Raw genomic sequence first — 17,406 nt, forward strand, 5'->3', positions numbered from 1 at the left:
AGTGGTAATAAACAGATGGTTAATCAATTTACATACTCTGTGCTTTCAAGAGAGAAAAAGAATTGTAGTTCTGTGTGAGAGAGTTTTTAAACTGGCAAAACAGCTAAAACATATCTGAAATCTATTGAGTGAAAGTGTCTTTCATTCTTTACTCATGGCTATGTGTATATTTGTGTTTTCTCCCATTGAACAATTATGAGGTTTTATTTTTCATCTTAAAATTGACTCTGTGGAATGTTCACTGATGTTATGGAAAAACGGGGATCTGAGGATCACGGGAAAGATCAGGAAACAATCCATTATGTAGAGGTTTATGGTAACAAGTTTAGAAGGCGACAGCTTTTCTTGCTTCTGTGCTATTTCTCTCTAAATACCTTTTCAGAAAATTCTCCAAAAATTAACTTACAACTGTAATATCAAGAGAATATGCCACCTTGGTTTGTTTGTGTATAAAATGATATATAGTATAACCTCAGGTGTGTTGATGCAAGAAATTCAATTCAATTATTTCCATATATAAGAAAAATATGGAAAGTATTGGAACTTCCCTGTTGGTCCAGTGGTTAAGAATCTGCCTTCCAGTGCAGGGGACGCGGGTTCAATCCCTGATTGGGGAACTAAGATCCCACATGCCACGGGGCAACTAAGCCTGCACTCTCTAGAGCCCACGTGCCACAACTAGAGAGAAGCCTGCAGGCTGTAACAAAGAGCCCATGTGCCGCAACAAAAGATCCCGCATGCCACAACTAAGACCCAATGCAGCCAAATAAATAAATAATTATTTTTTAAAAATATGAGAAGTATACATATATGTAAAACAATAACTACAAATCTATTGACTGGCTGAAGAAGGAGGTAGGAGCTAGTTTTTGAGGAGTTAAGGGTATGACATGCTAAGGAATTTCGATTTTACCCTGAAAGTCATAAAGTACCGTTCAAGGGATTTAAAGAGGAGAGGGGAGTGACCAGATTTATGTCTAAAAGCTTTCATAGGCAGTAACACAGAGGATGGGATGAGGTAAGAAGCTGTGGCAGTGATCCAGGTGAGAAAAGATGCGAGTCCAAACTAAAGCGACTTCGGGAGGGAGGATGTTGTGAATGGGAAATATTCAAGTGATATTAAGTGTGTTCAGTGAGCCAGGTTTAGTGACAGATCAGATGAGGAGAGTAAGGGAAGGAAGCAGAAAAGGTGACTCTTTGGGGAGCTCATTATCTTGGGTGGCAAGATGTGAAGGAAGATGCTATCAAATGGGCTCCCCGAGAGGCAGGAGGGAAAGCACGGAGAGACCAAAGAAAGAGAATTTCAAGAGGGAAAGAATGATCCCCCAGAACCATATGCTGCAGAGAAGTCCGGTAAGATGAGGATTGAAGATGTCCTTGGCTTTTACAAGTAGGGAAGTCATCAGGGACCCAGGCAAGACAATTTTTGAGGTGGGGAGAGGTGGGTAGAAACCTTATTGCTGTGGTTAATGTGGAAAAAAGTAATTATAGATGTCTCTTTGATGGACCATGGATTGGAATCGATAAGAGAGAAGCTGGAAGGCATCAGTGAGTAAAGGAGTGTTTCATTTGACATTTTCCTTTTTTTAAAATTGTTATTGGAGTATAGACGATTTACACTCTTGTGTTAGTTTCAGGTGTACAGAAAAGTACATCAGTTATGCATATACATCTATCCACTCTTTTTTAGATTCTTTTCCCATATAGGCCATCACAGAGTATTGAGTAGAGTTCCCTGTGCTATACAGCAGGTCCTTATTAGTTATCTATTTTATATATAGTAGTGTATATATGTCCATCCCAATCTCCCAATTTATCCCCCCCTTTACCCCCTGGTAACCATAAGTTTGTTTTCTACATCTGTAACTCTATTTCTGTTTTGTAGATAAGTTCATTTATAGCCTTATTTTTAGATTCCACATAAGCGATATCATATGATGACTTTCTGTCTGACTTACTTCATTCCGTATGACAATCTCTAGGTCCATCCATGTTGCTGCAAATGGCATTATTTCATTCTTTTTTATGGCTGAGTAATATTCCATTGTATATATGTACCACATCTTCTTTATCCACTCCTCTGTTGATGGACATTTAGGTTGCTTCCATGTCTTGGCTATTGTAAATAGTGCTGCAATGAACATTGGGGTGCATGTATCTTTTCGAATTATGGTTTTCTCCAGATATATGCCCAGAGTGGGATTGCTGGATCATATGCTAGTTCTATTTTTAGTTTTTTAAGGAACCTCCATACTGTTCTCCATAGTGGCTGTACCAGTTTACATTCCCACCAACAGTGTAGAAGGGTTCCCCTGATGTTTTCTTTCTTTGTTTAACGGAAGGTATTTGGCTGTGAAGAATTGTTGGTGAGAGTTGAAAATACAGGAGAAGTAAGGGGTAATTTATGGAACTGGGTCTTGCAGAGGTGGGAAAAAAAGATACAAAACAAAAATGGAGGTAGGGATTCAATAGGTGGATGGCTATTCATTCCACTGGAACTAGAAGAAAAGTGGGTATAAATATAGGATAATTGGTTGCATGAGAGCAGGCTTAATTGATGGGAATTCCCCACAAAAATTCCATTTTGTTTCCTGAGATGATTTAGATGGAGGGGGTAGTAGTGAAGGAAACGGGAGAGTGGCTGGTGGAGCCAGGGACAGATGTCTGGGCAGGTCGGGGTCCCGGCATGACCTCCGACTGGGTGACCGAGGCTCCGTGTTGGTACCAGTCTGTCTGTCTGTGTGGTCTTCCCTGTGCCGTTCAACACCATGGTGTCGGAGGGGAGGCAGGATGTGGTGAGACTCATTCTCGCAGTAAATACTGAGTACCTGCCATAGGAGAGGCCGCAGTTAACAATACAGAGAAGTGAGGGAGCGAGCCCATGTGCTTTCCGGGGTCAATGCATTCCAGGCACAGAGAGCAGTAAAGGCCTCGAGGAAGGACTGTGTTTGGTGTATTAAAAGGAATACAGGGAAGCAAGTGTGTCTGAAGTGATGTGTGACAGGTGAGGGACGCCTGAGTTTGGAAGGAGGGCTGGGGGCAAGATGATGTGGGAGGACCCTCTAGGCCATTATCATGGGTTTGGCTTTTAATTTGCCAATGAGAATTTTAAGCAGAGGACTGACATAGTCTGACTTTGATTTTTAAAGGGTCTTTCTAGCTGCTGTAGGGATAGGAGGAGGGAAAGTAGAAGGAGGGAGGGCTGTGAAAGCAGAGGGGCACATTAGGAGCTGGTTAACAATAAGTTTGGCGAGACATGATGGAAAGTCAGTCCAAGCATGTTCCTACCTCGGGGCCTTTGCACTTCCCGTTCTCTGTGTCTGGGCTGCTCTTCTCCCAGATATTCCCGTGGTCCACACACCGTGCCCCCTCCTTCAGATGTCTGCTTAAATGTGAGGCCTTCATAGCAGCCCTCACTCACCCCCTCACCCCACATACCCAATACCACCTCCACCATTATAATTAGTAGGGATAATGGCAGTGCTAATATTATTTTTCCCTTACTCTGGCTCCCTTTGTGGAAAGACGTGATACATCAAGCTTCACGTATCTTCCTCTGCAGAGTAGAGGAATGCCACGCCGCCGTGGGGCTGGTTACTTGGCTCCTTGTGTAGCAAACAGCCTTGCCTTTCGGCTGGTGCCAGTCTTTGCATCCTTTTTTAGTCCCGTCACTCACACTCTTCAGAATCCTCCAGCTTAAACTCTTGAGTAACTCTGGACATTGGAATTAGCTGGGAACTTGAGAACCAGATGAAGGATGCTGCCAATAACATGCCTTCTGTGCTTGGCATCTAATTCTGGCACTTGTTTCTAGCAGGTTTGATTGCATAATTCAGCCATTGGCTACAAAAAGTGACCACATATCCGGGCGGGAAAAGAGGATTTGGAGGCACAAGATGGAAGCTGTCTTGGGATTCAGAGGATAGGCAAGGGGCTTTGTTTTTAAAAATGTACCTGCATTTCCAATACTTGCGGGATTATCGACCATCACTTCCTTTGGGGAGTACGGTATGATGCTGTTTTTCGTGGTCCTTTCTACCAAGTCTCCATTTTTGTTATATCTTTTGTGCCTGAATCCCGTGTTTCACAATAGTTTCCTCTCCTACAAAATCTGTATCAATTAAGTACAACTTAATTTGTTTTCTCACGTTTCCCTAATTAAAGACATGCTATATAAACTGCTATTCAGAACTTCTGATAAGTATGAAATAATTGAAAACAGCACATGTAATGGACACCATTCCAAAATAAAGCAAATAATTTGTAGATTTAGTCCTTATACTCTCGTTGTACGTCAATAGTAGGATTTCTCATATATATACATACGTACATACATGCATACATTTTGGGGGGAGATACTATTTTCACGATTTATTTTACTTCCATTTACATTTCATTACATACTGAGCATAACTGTATACTGGCCCTATGTTCAGATTTTTGAAGTAAAGGTAAATGGACAGCTTTAAAGGAGCACTGTATTAAACACGGTACAATATATTAAACAGTTAGATAATCTAGGGTGTGGTGTAACTCTGTATACCTTTACACATTTAATGGCACAAGTAGGCTATAGGGACAAGACAAGCAATTGGAAAAACCCGTTCAGGACTGAACTGAGAGCCCTTGGCTGCTGACAGAATCTCCCCTTGACTTCAGACTTGAGACAAACTAAGGAGTTTGTCAGTATAGAAAAACCACTGGACTCCTGATGGCAGGACGAACGGTAGCATCGGGAGAGATGTCAGGGGATGGTCTCATGCCAGTTAGGGTCGTGAGGGCCAGTCCGAAGCAAGCAGGAGGGTGGGCAGGAGGCTGGAAATTGAGATGGTTATTGCAGCTCCAGTCCAGGAGCTGTAGATCGGAACCACAGGCGGGAAGGTCAGTGTAGAGGCAGAATGGTTAGTGCACTCTTCAAAAATCCTGTTTTCCAAGCAGGTTCCTAGGATGCTCTCCTCAGACGGAGGGATTTCTATATTTTTGAATGCACAAATATGATACTTCTTGAGAACTCATTTCTAGAGGAGAGGTCTTAACGGTTGTGTGTTTTGTTTTCAGTGTGTGGAATTTAAGTTGTAAGTGAAAAGAGCATTGTATCAAGAGTCAGGACAGCCGTTCTAGCCCTGAACAAATATGTGACCTTGGGCAAGTCTGTTGGAGAAGAGAGATGCACGGAGAGCACTGAACTCTGTGACTTCTAGAGACTTTTCCATCGTGAATGTACAGAAATTCTTTGCATGCATCGTGCATGCCTCCTGTTTCCCTTTGCAGCCTCTGGGGTTGATGAGAGCCGTCAGGAGCGCTGTGACCTTGGAGAACTGGCTCATATCATGAGAGCAGATGCCAGCCCCCTCCAGTGCTCTCCCTGGGCAGATGACCCGCTCCCTATTAAAACCCCTGAATATTGACGTCACTGATAAGCACCTGCATAATTGATACTGTTGCCAGTGATCAAACGCTGAAATTACCAAAGGGTCTTGCTGGAGGAGACCCTAAGGTATTATATTATCTAGTCCAGTTGTGGCCTCCAGACCCCAAAGAGTCTGAAAAGAGTAATGGGGGTGTGTCCATGAGTCAGTTTTGATATCCCACATGCCCCATGGTAATTCTATATTTGACAACAGTATTGTAAGGTTAGTCAAGCTAGGGAAGCACGAGATTGCTCTGCTTTTGGCCGGAGTTACAAACGTGAGAGTAAACCAGTTATTCCTCGTAACTGCCGTTGGGTACGCAAAATCTTTCAAATACAGTGCCTGTAGCTGTGACGTGCAGTACAGGTAGCCGCTGGCCACACGTGGCCGTCGAGCGCCTGAAACACGGCTTACCTTCTCGAGCTCTGCTCTAAGTGTAAATGCACTCCAGACTTCCAAAACTCAGTGTAAAAACCTGAAATATCTCATTACTTTTTATACTGGTTACATGTTTAAATGATAATATTTTACATATATATAGGGTTAAATGAAATATTTTATTAAAAATAATGTCAACTATTTCTTCTTACTTCTTTTTTACTGTGGGGACTACAGCATTGAAAATTACATCATGTGGTTTGGTTCACGTTATATTTCTGTTGGAAGCGTTGGTGAGAGACTTCTGGGTGGTGAAAAGGCCGGACGCGTTCTTCATTCTGCCCCCGTGCGAAGTGAGATCAGAGAGGTTAGACCACTTGTTCAAGATCACGCAGCGAGTTGGTAGCTAAGCTAGGATTAGGTCGGTATGGTTTCCATTACCAAAAACAGTCTAAGGGATCACAGTGATTTGTTTTACCTGGAGTCTAAAATTGCTGCTTTGAATAAAAACCAAGGCTCTTATATAGATTATTAGCAGTTTTCCAAAGCACGAGCCCTAAGTTGTATCCCTCCAGTATCAAATCCAACCAAAAATGGATTAAAGAGAAAAGAAGAAATAAGGAAAGGAAAAAGAAAAGCTTTCCCTTAAAGGACTGAGAAATCCCAGTTTTCCTTCTTGAGCAAATTTCTTTCACCCAAACACCCTGGCATGGAACATTAATTGCTGAGGAAAACTGCAGTAAGAAAACATTTATAAGGAGTCCAGGCTTCATTCATCATGCTTTTCCCTTCAACACAGCAAGAATCCCTTCAACAAGTACCCATTAAGAGATTAAGGCTGACCAAGAATAAATTGTTTTGGACCCCAGGCGGTTTTTTTGACATCATTTCCTCAGGATTAGGGACCCCAACGATACGTGTTTAGCATGAGGCTATGTTAATACTCCATAGCGATACTCTGAAAAGTTTTAAAATAATTTTTTAAAGTACCGAACTAATAAGACTTTAATGGGATTATTTCGCCCACAGATGGAGTCTTCTTTTTTCCCTCCATGGCGTGCAACCAAACCCAGTAATTCTGTCTTTAAAAAAAAAAATTGTGCAAAGTGGTCCATGAAGTGTAGCAACATCATGGGCACTTGAGGAATTGTCGTTGGATGAAAAGGAAACTTAGCATCTTGTGTGGTTTGTTCTGGGTCCCTTCTCCCGGGAACCACCATTTCTCTTCCGATAACTTTATTTGGTTTTTCTGGTTACCAATATTGTTATGTATGGAGTTTAAGCAGCTAACAGTTCTATAAGGTTAGTTACAAAAATCTTCCGTGCCGCCCACTTCACTGTTGCCACTCTTGATTTCCTTCTCACCAGAGGGAAACACTTTCACAGGTTTTAACTGCTTCATCATTTACCTCCAATTCTTAAATCACTTGCTCATGCTGCTGTTCCTTTTTTTTTTTTAACTTTTATTTCATATTGGAGTATATTTGATTAACAATGTTGTGATCATTGCAGGTGGGCAGCAAAGTGATTCAGTTATACATGTACCTATTGTACTTCTTTACTTTTCACTTCTAGACATTATCTAATGTTATCTCATCGTGGAAGATGACAGTTTATCCTTTTTGACCCCAGCCCCCCACTATGTAATCATAATTTTGGATAATTTCATCCAAGTAATCCTAATTTCGGATAGATCAGTATTTGGTGTTTCCATCTTACAATTATATAAATGCTATTTGCATCTGACGCCTATAGTCTATAAGGATTACTTTTCCTCTCCTGTAACTTTTAGTTTTCCCTGGGGTTGATAACTGTGGTGTCTTTACCATGTACGTACTACTTCGTTTTTTATGTGCTTGTTGCTGATTCGAACTCTCTGCCTCACCTCTCTCTCGGCTAATTCGGATGCAGCAGGTGTTACAAATCCTGAAGCAGAGCCTCGCAGAGCCTTCCACCTGCTCTGGTCTTGGCTCAGCTCGGTGCCCAGCTGCCATCGGGACCTTCCTCCACTTTACCTCTTCTTTGAGTTTGGTTTCGTTTCCTGAATGCCATGTTTTTTCCCTGTTTTAATTTATTCCCTGTTTTAATGGAGGACCGTTTCCAATAGCTTCTTGGAAGTGGAGGGTGGCCAGTAAATGTTTTGAGACCTTGCCTGTCTGAAAATACCTTTATTTTTTCCCTATCCTTGATCATTTGACTGAGTATACAGTTCCAGGCAGGAAATAATTTTCCCCCAGAATTTTGAAGGCATTGCTCCATTGTATGGTCCTTCAGTGCTACTGTTGAGAAGAACATGCCACTCTGATTCTTAGTCCTTTGTGTGTAACTATTTTTGTTTGCCTGTTTGTCCTCTGGGAGCATTTTTTTTTCTTTTTTTTTTTTTTTTTGCGGTGCGTGGGCCTCTCACTGTTGTGGCCTCTCCCGTTGCGGAGCACAGGCTCCAGACGCGCAGGCTCAGCGGCCATGGCTCACCGGCCCAGCCGCTCCACAGCATGTGGGATCCTCCCAGACCACGGCACGAACCCGTGTCCCCTGCATCGGCAGGCGGACTCTCAACCACTGTGCCACCAGGGAAGCCCCGGTGTCAGCTCTTTTGGACGTCACTGTGTATTACTGACTCTAGTGCATGAACTTGTGATCATCTGCCAGGTTAGAGGAGCAGCAGCACGGTGGCCCAGGATTTCAGATGTAACCAGTTCCACCAGTTCCAGGATTCTGCCCTGAACATCTGGCTATTTCACAGCTTTCCCTACTATGAGTTTAGAATTCCGCTTTCTTGTCTCTTCTAAGTAAATTATCATTGGTTCATCTGCTTTCACGTTTCCGGCTTGTTTTTCTGTTTTGTACTCCACTCCCACCCCCCTTTCCTTCTTGCTCCTATCCCCTCTTCCTGGTGTCTTTGTCCTTGTTCCTTCTTAAAAATCTCTTTGCTGTTATTTTAGAGGAGTTTGGGGAAAGAGAGCAGAGCTAAAATTAACATCTTCAAACTCAGATCAATTCTGACAATCTCTCTGCCATAGGGAGACTAAAATATATGTGTTCTTGTATATATCACACTAAACCTTCTCAGCAAGAAACTGCAGTGTCAGTTGAAATTATTACTACTATTGATAATTTTTTTTAAACCTTGACAAGTACAACTTGTATCACAGATGTTGCTTGTGTAGAATTTCTCTAAGGTGTTACTTAAGGGACGGGTAGTTTTCTCTTTGTATTCCTAGGTCCAGTTAATGGACACAAATTGTTACGTCTCCTCTGTTACAAGAAATCAAAGGAATCATCTGGTTAAAACTCAGTTAGTTAGATTTTTGTTCTGTTTTCACACCAGCACCCTTTAATTCAATAAAGAAATCAATATACAAATTAATAATAAACTAATTAGCATAGGTAAAGCTCTTAGAACCATGACTAGCACATAGCACCCTGTAAGTGTTCATTTCTACTCTTATTTTGATCTACTTTTATAGTACTTCTACATTTTCAACTAGTCATAGCCAGTGGTCCTCAAATCTAGCTGCACAGACGATTCACCTGATGATCTTTTTAAAAAGATTGCATTTCCCACCTCAGACCTACTGAATTAGAATCTTCAGGTGTGGGTTCCAAGTACATAACAAAATAGAACTCCAGTTTTCTGGGGAAGAGAGAAGTGAGACATTTTAAGAACCACTCTGGGGGGAAGGAAATCAGCACACCGTCAATGGCACTTATCATGTCGAGGATAGTTTTAAAAAGACAGCAAAGGAGCCCATTCTGAGAACTGAGACTAGAAACAAAGTATTGTATACACAACAAACAAATAAATTTGTACAACAATAAATGTATGTGTGTGTGTGTTTATACAGTAAATACATACACACATGCACACACAGCTTGAAAACCAAAGTCTTGGGCCTTTGGTTCTCCTTCTGTACAGAACATTTACATAGTGTGTTGGCCCCTTTCTTTATGCTGTTTCATCCCTTTGTTTAAATCAGATTATACCTGGAAAGAATTAGAAGAGGTTCTTGTGGATAGATGTGCATTTGTTCCTGCTCTCCCAGTGGCAGACACTTTTGAAGTGTTGGCCAGAATCAGCTAAGCATTTACTTTAGACAAAATCCACACTCCTGAGGGAACCCACGCGATTCTGATGGATTACATTTAAATTAATCCTTGTTCAGAGTGAGGTCTCATCTGCTAATGGGGTTCAATTTTCATTCATCTGCTGTAAAACCAAATAACCCTTATGTGCAGCTGAGGGAGAGAAGGGAGGAAATTAAAAAGCCTTAGGTTTTATTTCCATCTAAGTGACTCAGAAAGCTCTAAAACGGTTATTTTATTTGAGAATTAATAGGGATCCTTTGTTTAACGAAAGCAGTCAGTGTTGCGAGAATAATTTATAGAATAATAAATAGAATTATAGAACTCTATACTATATAATTATAGAATCATTCATAGAAGTCATAGTTGGGGGCTGGGATGGAGGGTGCAAAATTGCAGAATAACCAAATTCATATCCCCTAAATGTTTAAGTTTATAAAATTTTTATTGTTTAACTCTAAGGAATATTCCTTTAAAATCTATCCAAAAATGTATCTTGAAATTCTATATTCTCGTGTTGGAACAGTGGAGAGTAATATCAGAGCTTTGGGTGGGTAAAAAAACAGCTAGCACTTACTGCATGCAGGCTACGTGCCAGGCACTGCCCTGAGCTCTGTACATCCCACTTGTTGGATCCTCTTTGGATACCCCTTTGCCGTACTGCTTTGGGCTGCTCACCCCAGGTGCCTGGCCCAGAGGACACTGCGCTCCAGACTGGGCTGGGCAGGGCTGTAGAAGGTGTTTTAGAAAACGCCAAAGGAAGCCAGTTGATGCCCGCGCTTCCTTCCACATGCCGTCTCATTCACAACCAACAGTCACGCTCTTAAGGGACTATTAGGGCAGGTGACCTCAGAGAACTCAAGGACATTACTCAAGGTCACACAGATGGACGGCGGCAGCCAGGATTCAGTCCGAGTCGGATTCCAAAGCCAGTGGCGTACCTCCCTGTCCCCGTTAATATCTTTTGCTCCAGTTTGCCTCTCAGGAGGCAGAAAAGAAAGCCAGGGATGAGTAGCTACCTCGACTCACAATTACCTTGTGTAGCACTGTATGACTCTCCAGGCGATTTCCCAGGTATCAACCTGGATGCATAAATAAAGCGCGGGAAGGCACCGTCCTTCTTTTGTGTCTAGAAGAAATAACCCTCTTTTGCAGTGGCTTCAGAGAACTGTGCCCACCACCTCTGGGTTTTTTCCTTCTCCCCTTTTCTTTTTTTCCTTTATCAAAAAGATATGAATGCTGAGATCATCCCAGAGAAATCTAGAATAAATACCATGAGAAAATGGCCTCTCTGGAAGGCGTCTTGTTCTCCTGCTGTTTGTAATTGTGAAAAGCTCAGCAACTGGGCAGCTGGAAGGCGATAAATATAGCCCGCAGCACTGACGCCCGCTGAATCCTGCTTTCTTAGAAGCACAATGGGAGCCCACGGAAGTCGGGTAAGGAGCAGTAAAGCCCAGTCAATCAGTCAGCCTCCCTCCCTTTCTCTCTTTTTCTCTCTCCATCCTGGACATCGGTGTGGGTGTGCGGATAGAAACGGCTCCAAGGTGCACTTAAAATAGCTCTTGGACCTGCACGCTGGCTGAGCTCAGAGACAGAGGAGATGCTACCTCTAAAACCGGCCCCTGTCTGACCCTTAAGCTCAGGACGATTTCAACCATTCTGGCCCAGGGATCTCCGGAAGCACGTTCTTTTCTCCACTGCTTGGGTACAAGCAAGTTTTATAGGGTGAGCTCCGGGCATTTGGCGTCTCGCTGCTGCCTGGGTACTTAGATATCTTCTTCTAACCAAACTCAGCTGTCTACAGCCTGGGGCTTAAAAATAGCCTCCCGGTGCTAGCTGTGGAATTGAAGAAGATACTCAGAGAGCACAGAGGTCGGCATTACTCAAGGCACCTGCCTCTCATACCTGTGGGTTTCATTGCACCTGCGTGTTTAACCTCTTGAGATTTCGTTTATGCGATACCCTCGCGCCTGTGTGGGGCCTGTGCAAGCTTAAACGGTCATCTTAGATTTGTGGGCATCAATGTCCTTAGGAGTCTGGATTTCGGCGGGAGAGAGCCATTGTTTTACTTGGTGGTTCCCAGAAACCAATGGTGCCTCGTTACCTTCCCACGCAGACATCGGTGGTATTTGCTATTGATGCATACATTTATTTGTTTTCTCTTTCCCACTTGGCGATGAATACTTCAAAGGAAAGAACCACGTTCCCTACGTTCGTTGTAACTGCCCCCAAAACTTAATTATATCATCTTACGCATCTTAATGTGTTTTGGGACCGTTGAATTGACCAAAGCAACCTTTCTTTAATGTCCACGGCACTCCTCTGGAAAATGGCATAAATACTATGTTGTTTGCCTAACCTTCCATTGTTTGAGATTCCGTGTTCACAAGTCCTCTGAGAGTAAATCAGCCTGTGTATGTGTATATGTGTGAGTGTTTCACTGGATAAGAGCTGCGTCAATGCTTTATTTTTCCTTTACTATCTACAATTGCTTCCTTCAAATTGAACCTCAGAGTGTAATATTTGTAAAAATAAAGCAGGATATATTTAAAAGGTAAATTTAAACATGGATTAAATTGGAGGCGTTGACGTTGAAGAGCAGGGTCTCTGTCCGTCCGCTGGTGGCCGGCATGCCCCAGGGCAGGACCTGCCTCACAAAACCTCTTGCCTGCAATTCCCCATCCTTGGAACCGGAGCCCTGTTAGCAGAAGAGCAGCAGCTGTTCCGGCCTTGGTAGTGACTCACGGAGGAGGGGCGCTCTCCAATGAAATCAGGCCACGACATGGGGACTTCTTAGAGCCAAAGTGAACGTCTTGAGTTACAATCGGGAGCCACTGCATGTTATACAGAGCTGATTTCCTAAAAAACATTCACTTAGCGCAGTGCCTGGCATATAGGGAGGACCCAGTGAATGTTGGCTAAGATGCAAAGAGGCCCCCAGCCTTATCTGTTAGCTCAGCTTCAGAAAGCCCAGGAAGATAACGTGATGAACTTGATCTGAGCGGCCACAGCAAGTCCATGATGATCAGGTGACCTCGGCCACATTCTTCAGATTTTTTCCCTTTGCCTCTGAATGAAGACTACTCTTTGCACACATAAAATGCAGACACCTCAGCCTCCAGCTGCTGTCCTGTAAAGAAGGAAAGACGTTGCGAGTGAAACTCACGTGAAAACTAGTCATGATACATTTGAGACGAGAGGGTAGATTGAGCTTGAGGCTTTTCTGCACAGAGCACAAAGGAAAGGAGAAGAACACATTGACTAATATCTTCTGCTCCTTGGCCGAGATTCACATTCACCTGTTATGTGCCAGCCCCATGACATTTGTCATTTTCCTTAGCCCTCACAACGGCCCACAAGCTGGGTAGTGTTATCCACTGTCTACAGAGGAGGAAAGTGCGACTTGGCGAACAAGGTGGATGACTTGTCCAGGGTCATCAAGCTAGTAAATGGCAGAATGAGGATTTGAACCCACACCTTCTGATTCCCAGCCCGATGAGGTAGGAATAAAAGAGTGGAAACAGCTGTCCACACCTCCCAGAGTGATCACAGGCATTAAAGGTCCTGATCATCTTAAAGGCAGCACCGATTCTTATCCATCACTTACCTTTTTTTTTTTTTCTTCTATGTCATAAGAAAGTAAAGTCTGACACAGTTTATTAATTTGTCTGGCTCAGTAAACGCCATTTTTAGGTACATCCCCTAATGAAGCCAACAGCAATCCCGTAAATTACCGTTAGATTAGGAACCACTGTGTGACCTCAGATTTGACCCCTAACCTGCTGATAACTGAGAAGCGCTGTGCGAAAGACATGCTGGAGACGCCCACAGTCGAGGCGGAAGGCGCTGGAGACCTGCAGTTAGACGAGGTAGGCTGACTCACAGCTTTATCGACAAACCGTGCAATTCGCCTATTGAGAGTGTGCAGTTCAGTGGCTTTTCGTGTATTCACAGAGTTGCATCGCTTACCACCGAAGCCGGGCTCTTGCTGTGTGTCGTCCGTGCCTGGAACCCACCAAGGACACCGAGGCTGTGCATTGACAGGCTTTCTCTCTGCAGACTTCCTTTTTCTCTTTCTTTTGTTTTTAAGAATTGAACAGCACTGAGGGATAAGTCCTTGAAGTAGGGCTTCATCTCCTTCTTCTTCTTGAGAAACGTTTAGACGTCCTTTCTTTAGCGAAAGATCCTCTCTCCTGTAAGAACCTAGAAATCGTTCGTTGGTCCTCCACTCTGATGTTTCCAGCAAATCCAACTCATTCCATACATAAAGCTTAGTTTTTGAGAGCCTGTTCCTTCTTTCAGACACTAGTATTTTTATTCATACACATGCCTGGCGCTAGTCCACGCACTGGGAATGTAGAAATGAAAGGATATTCTATTTCAGAAATTCAGTTTCCAGACCTCAGCTGTGCCCACAGAGGCAGGGCAAGTGGGGAAGTTTCAGCATCAATGGGAGGAAGGTAGGCCCGACAGTCGTTGGTGAGTGTGGTGGGCAGGCCGGCTTGTAGCTGGGAGCTGGGGTCTAACGTTAACTTTGGACAAGGGTTCCAAGAGCAGATAGCAGAAACTCAGCCACAGAAAGTGGGATTTGGTCCTAGGACACTGTCCTGGAGAAGGAGTAGAATATAAGGCTGGGTGGGGAACCCAGATGAAGGACCCCATTACAGGAAAGATTTTTTTTCTGGGTGACAGCAAGCACCAGTAGAACCAGCAGTTGGGGTGCTGATTCCTTGAACCACTGGGCTCAAGCTTCCTCTTGATAAATGGCAGGTTTGGGCCTGGAGTCTGGGTGGAGTTGAACTTTCAGAGAGGGGGTTAAGTAAGCCCAGCTGGAAAGGTTATAGGGCCACTGAGGCAGACCGCCAAGCATCTCACTACAGCCAAAACCCCAGTAAAATAAATAGGATTGATGTTATGCACAGGAGAAAATGGACATTCCGAGAGTGCATGACTTGAAGGAAAGGATTTCAGTCCTGTGCGTCTCGTAGACTAAAATACAAGATTGCTTGAATGCTTGTGGCACAAGATAGTTAGTTTTGTGTAGTCTGTTTATTTGTGTATTTATAGTAGAAGCAAAAGAACACTCCCCTAGTTTTTCTTACCACACAAGGGTAAGATTTTAGATGATCTTTCCAACAAATACCCATCAACTATTATGTGTCAGGCACACGTCCTTTGTACTGTGATTCCAAAAACAAATAGGATAGTTCTTTCCCTCAAAGAATTTGTCTCTGCAGAAGACAGATAACTAACCAACAAATTAGAATATAGGGTGATTGGGGATGCATTTCATGTCATTGGCTCACAGAGGAGAAGCAAGTGACTTAGGAAAGGAAAAAGTGGTTAAGGTGGGGTCACGAAGGAGAGTAAAGGTAAAGACAGGTTTGGGGAAGGCAAAGAGAAGTGAAGAGGCACGACTGGCTCTAGAAACTACCAGAAGCTGGTGACTGGAGGGAAGGGGAGTGGTAGAAAATAAAACTGGGAAGATAGGCCAAAGGGGCCTGCAGTGCTTAGTGGAAGAATTAAACTTTACTCCCAAAACTGTGGGCCACCATTGAAGGAGTTTAGGCAAGGAAGGGATGTGCTCCTTTGTGTGTGTTTAGAAAAAATACTTTGGGAACTATGTGAAGGATGATGGATTATAAGACAGGAGTCAGAAAGGCCAGTTAGGAGGGAGAATGATGGTCATAATTCTCAAGTACTTGCACTTTCCTCTTACCGCCCATTGGAGCTTCCAGAACTGTGGACTCAGCTACAGAGAAGTCAGACAAATGCGAAATCCTGGCTTGTGAGCCACTCAGGAAAGGATAGACTGGGGCCCTAGAAGTGGGGGAGGTCGGAAGGATTCTGAAATGAGGAAATAAGTTATGTTAGGGCACATAGGTAAGGAGATTGCAAAAATGTTTAAAATCTAAATCACTTTGTAGCCATGCTAATTATAAGCACCCAGATTTTACCCCAGTAAAATTCTGCGAAGTGCTTTGCAATGGGTCCCCTCTCGCCACCCCCAAAAGCCAGCTTCCCTTCGCTCTGAGTTACAAATTAAAATTCAAGTGGCACATAGCTGTGGAAGTCGCATTTACATTCTCACACATGCAGATCTCTTGAGTTCATTTTGCTAGTTATTTGTTTTCCTTTGAGATAGGAGTCAATTCTGTCACACTTTCTTCTCCTGACAATAACTGCTTACCCCCCCCCCGGCCCCCCGGGGTAGCTTTCCCTCCAACCGTTTCTTGTTGTTCTTACCCAAGACCCAGTATCTGCCAAAACAAATGTATGTGAGTGATAAACGCTGAGAGGAATGTCTGTTGGACCACAGGAAATTTCCTGTTCAGGAAGAGATCTTGGGAACTTCCTGTGGAGAAGTGCATTGTGGGACTTCTGGCTGCAGGCCCTTGACCACAGCTGCAATTAACTAAAGGCGGGGCGGGGCGGGGGGAGAGGAAGAAGAGGAGACAGCTACCCACAGACGTTTTTATCCATGTAGCCTGAGGAGAGAATGGGTGAATACAGCTTTGAAACTTTCCAAGAGAACCCCTTCATGGCCACCCATCTTTCACAGCATCCCGGATGCTTCCTTACGGTTCCCCCCAAAAAACACTGTCCTGTTATCCATGCGTGTCCTCCCGTTCCCCCGCCCCTGGTAAGCCTGCGTGCAATGTCTACCTCCTCTTGAGCCCCACCAACTAGTTGGAATCCCCTCATCAGCTTCAGGTGCCCCCTCATGGCTGCTGGTGTCCAAGCCTTGGAGCTGGTGATGTTTGTTCATCCCAGGTATTGGAAGAGAGAAGACGAGAAACTTGGTTCTTGGGCTTCTATTTGATTAAGAAAACGTTAAAGAAATGTTACGGAGTTATAGTGAAAGACTGGATCGATAAATCCAGTTTATAAAGCGCAACCCAAACCAACAGGAGAACCCTGCGTTTTGGTTGGTTCCTTCAGGTATGACGTTCTGAAGAACGCCTCGTGGCCAGACTTCTCAGCCCCCTGAGTGGGCTGCGTGGCAGAGCTGGATCCCACCGGCCGGGAAGTTTCTGTGGCGCTGCAGAGGTAGGGTCGGCGTGGAGCTTCAAGGCTGACAGGGCTGTGACTAGCTCCCTAGTCCCTAGCTGAAAAAAAAAGGGCAAGACACTTTGTCTGTCTGCATTGCAGCTTCTTTGTCTAACCTGGGAAATCTAAAAAAAAAAACAAAAACAACTTTCCCCTCTCTCAGGATTGGTGTGAGAATTAAATCATGGATAGAAAAGTGCCTAACCCAAAGCAGATGATAGTGAGAGTGTTAGACAGATTTTCCCTCAAGTCTCTCATCATTACAAACTGGAAATTACTCAGCTTTGGTTCTGGCTCAGGGCAGAGGAAAGGCTTGGAGGGGCCTCTCAGCCTCAGCGCCGGTGATTTGCCTTCAAGGAAGTTTTTCCTAGAGCTTCTGCTTGCACCCGAGTGCCTTCCTTCACCGCTGTTTGGAGTCCACCTCTGAAGGGCAGGGCTATGTTCCAGGTTCCGAATCAGAGTCACAGCCTGGTGGTGGCTTATG

General features: G+C 43.9%; 1 protein-coding gene and 1 long non-coding RNA gene across 6 annotated transcripts in view; one reads left to right on the forward strand and one right to left on the reverse strand.

The window, feature by feature from the left end:
• The window catches only part of ETV6 (ETS variant transcription factor 6), a 237,924-nt gene that overhangs the window by 131,298 nt on the left and 89,220 nt on the right, over positions 1–17,406 (forward strand). The gene's annotated exons all lie outside the window — the stretch shown is intronic.
• LOC137201636 (uncharacterized) lies at positions 12,458–16,410 on the reverse strand. The gene is made up of 3 exons (XR_010932266.1): positions 16,119–16,410; positions 15,592–15,719; positions 12,458–13,002 (listed from the first exon to the last, which is right to left on the reverse strand). It is a non-coding gene; the product is annotated as an uncharacterized lncRNA (long non-coding RNA).

This window comes from Pseudorca crassidens, chromosome 11 (assembly GCF_039906515.1).
Source record: "Pseudorca crassidens isolate mPseCra1 chromosome 11, mPseCra1.hap1, whole genome shotgun sequence".
In the NCBI taxonomy this organism is placed as follows: Eukaryota; Metazoa; Chordata; class Mammalia; order Artiodactyla; family Delphinidae; genus Pseudorca; species Pseudorca crassidens.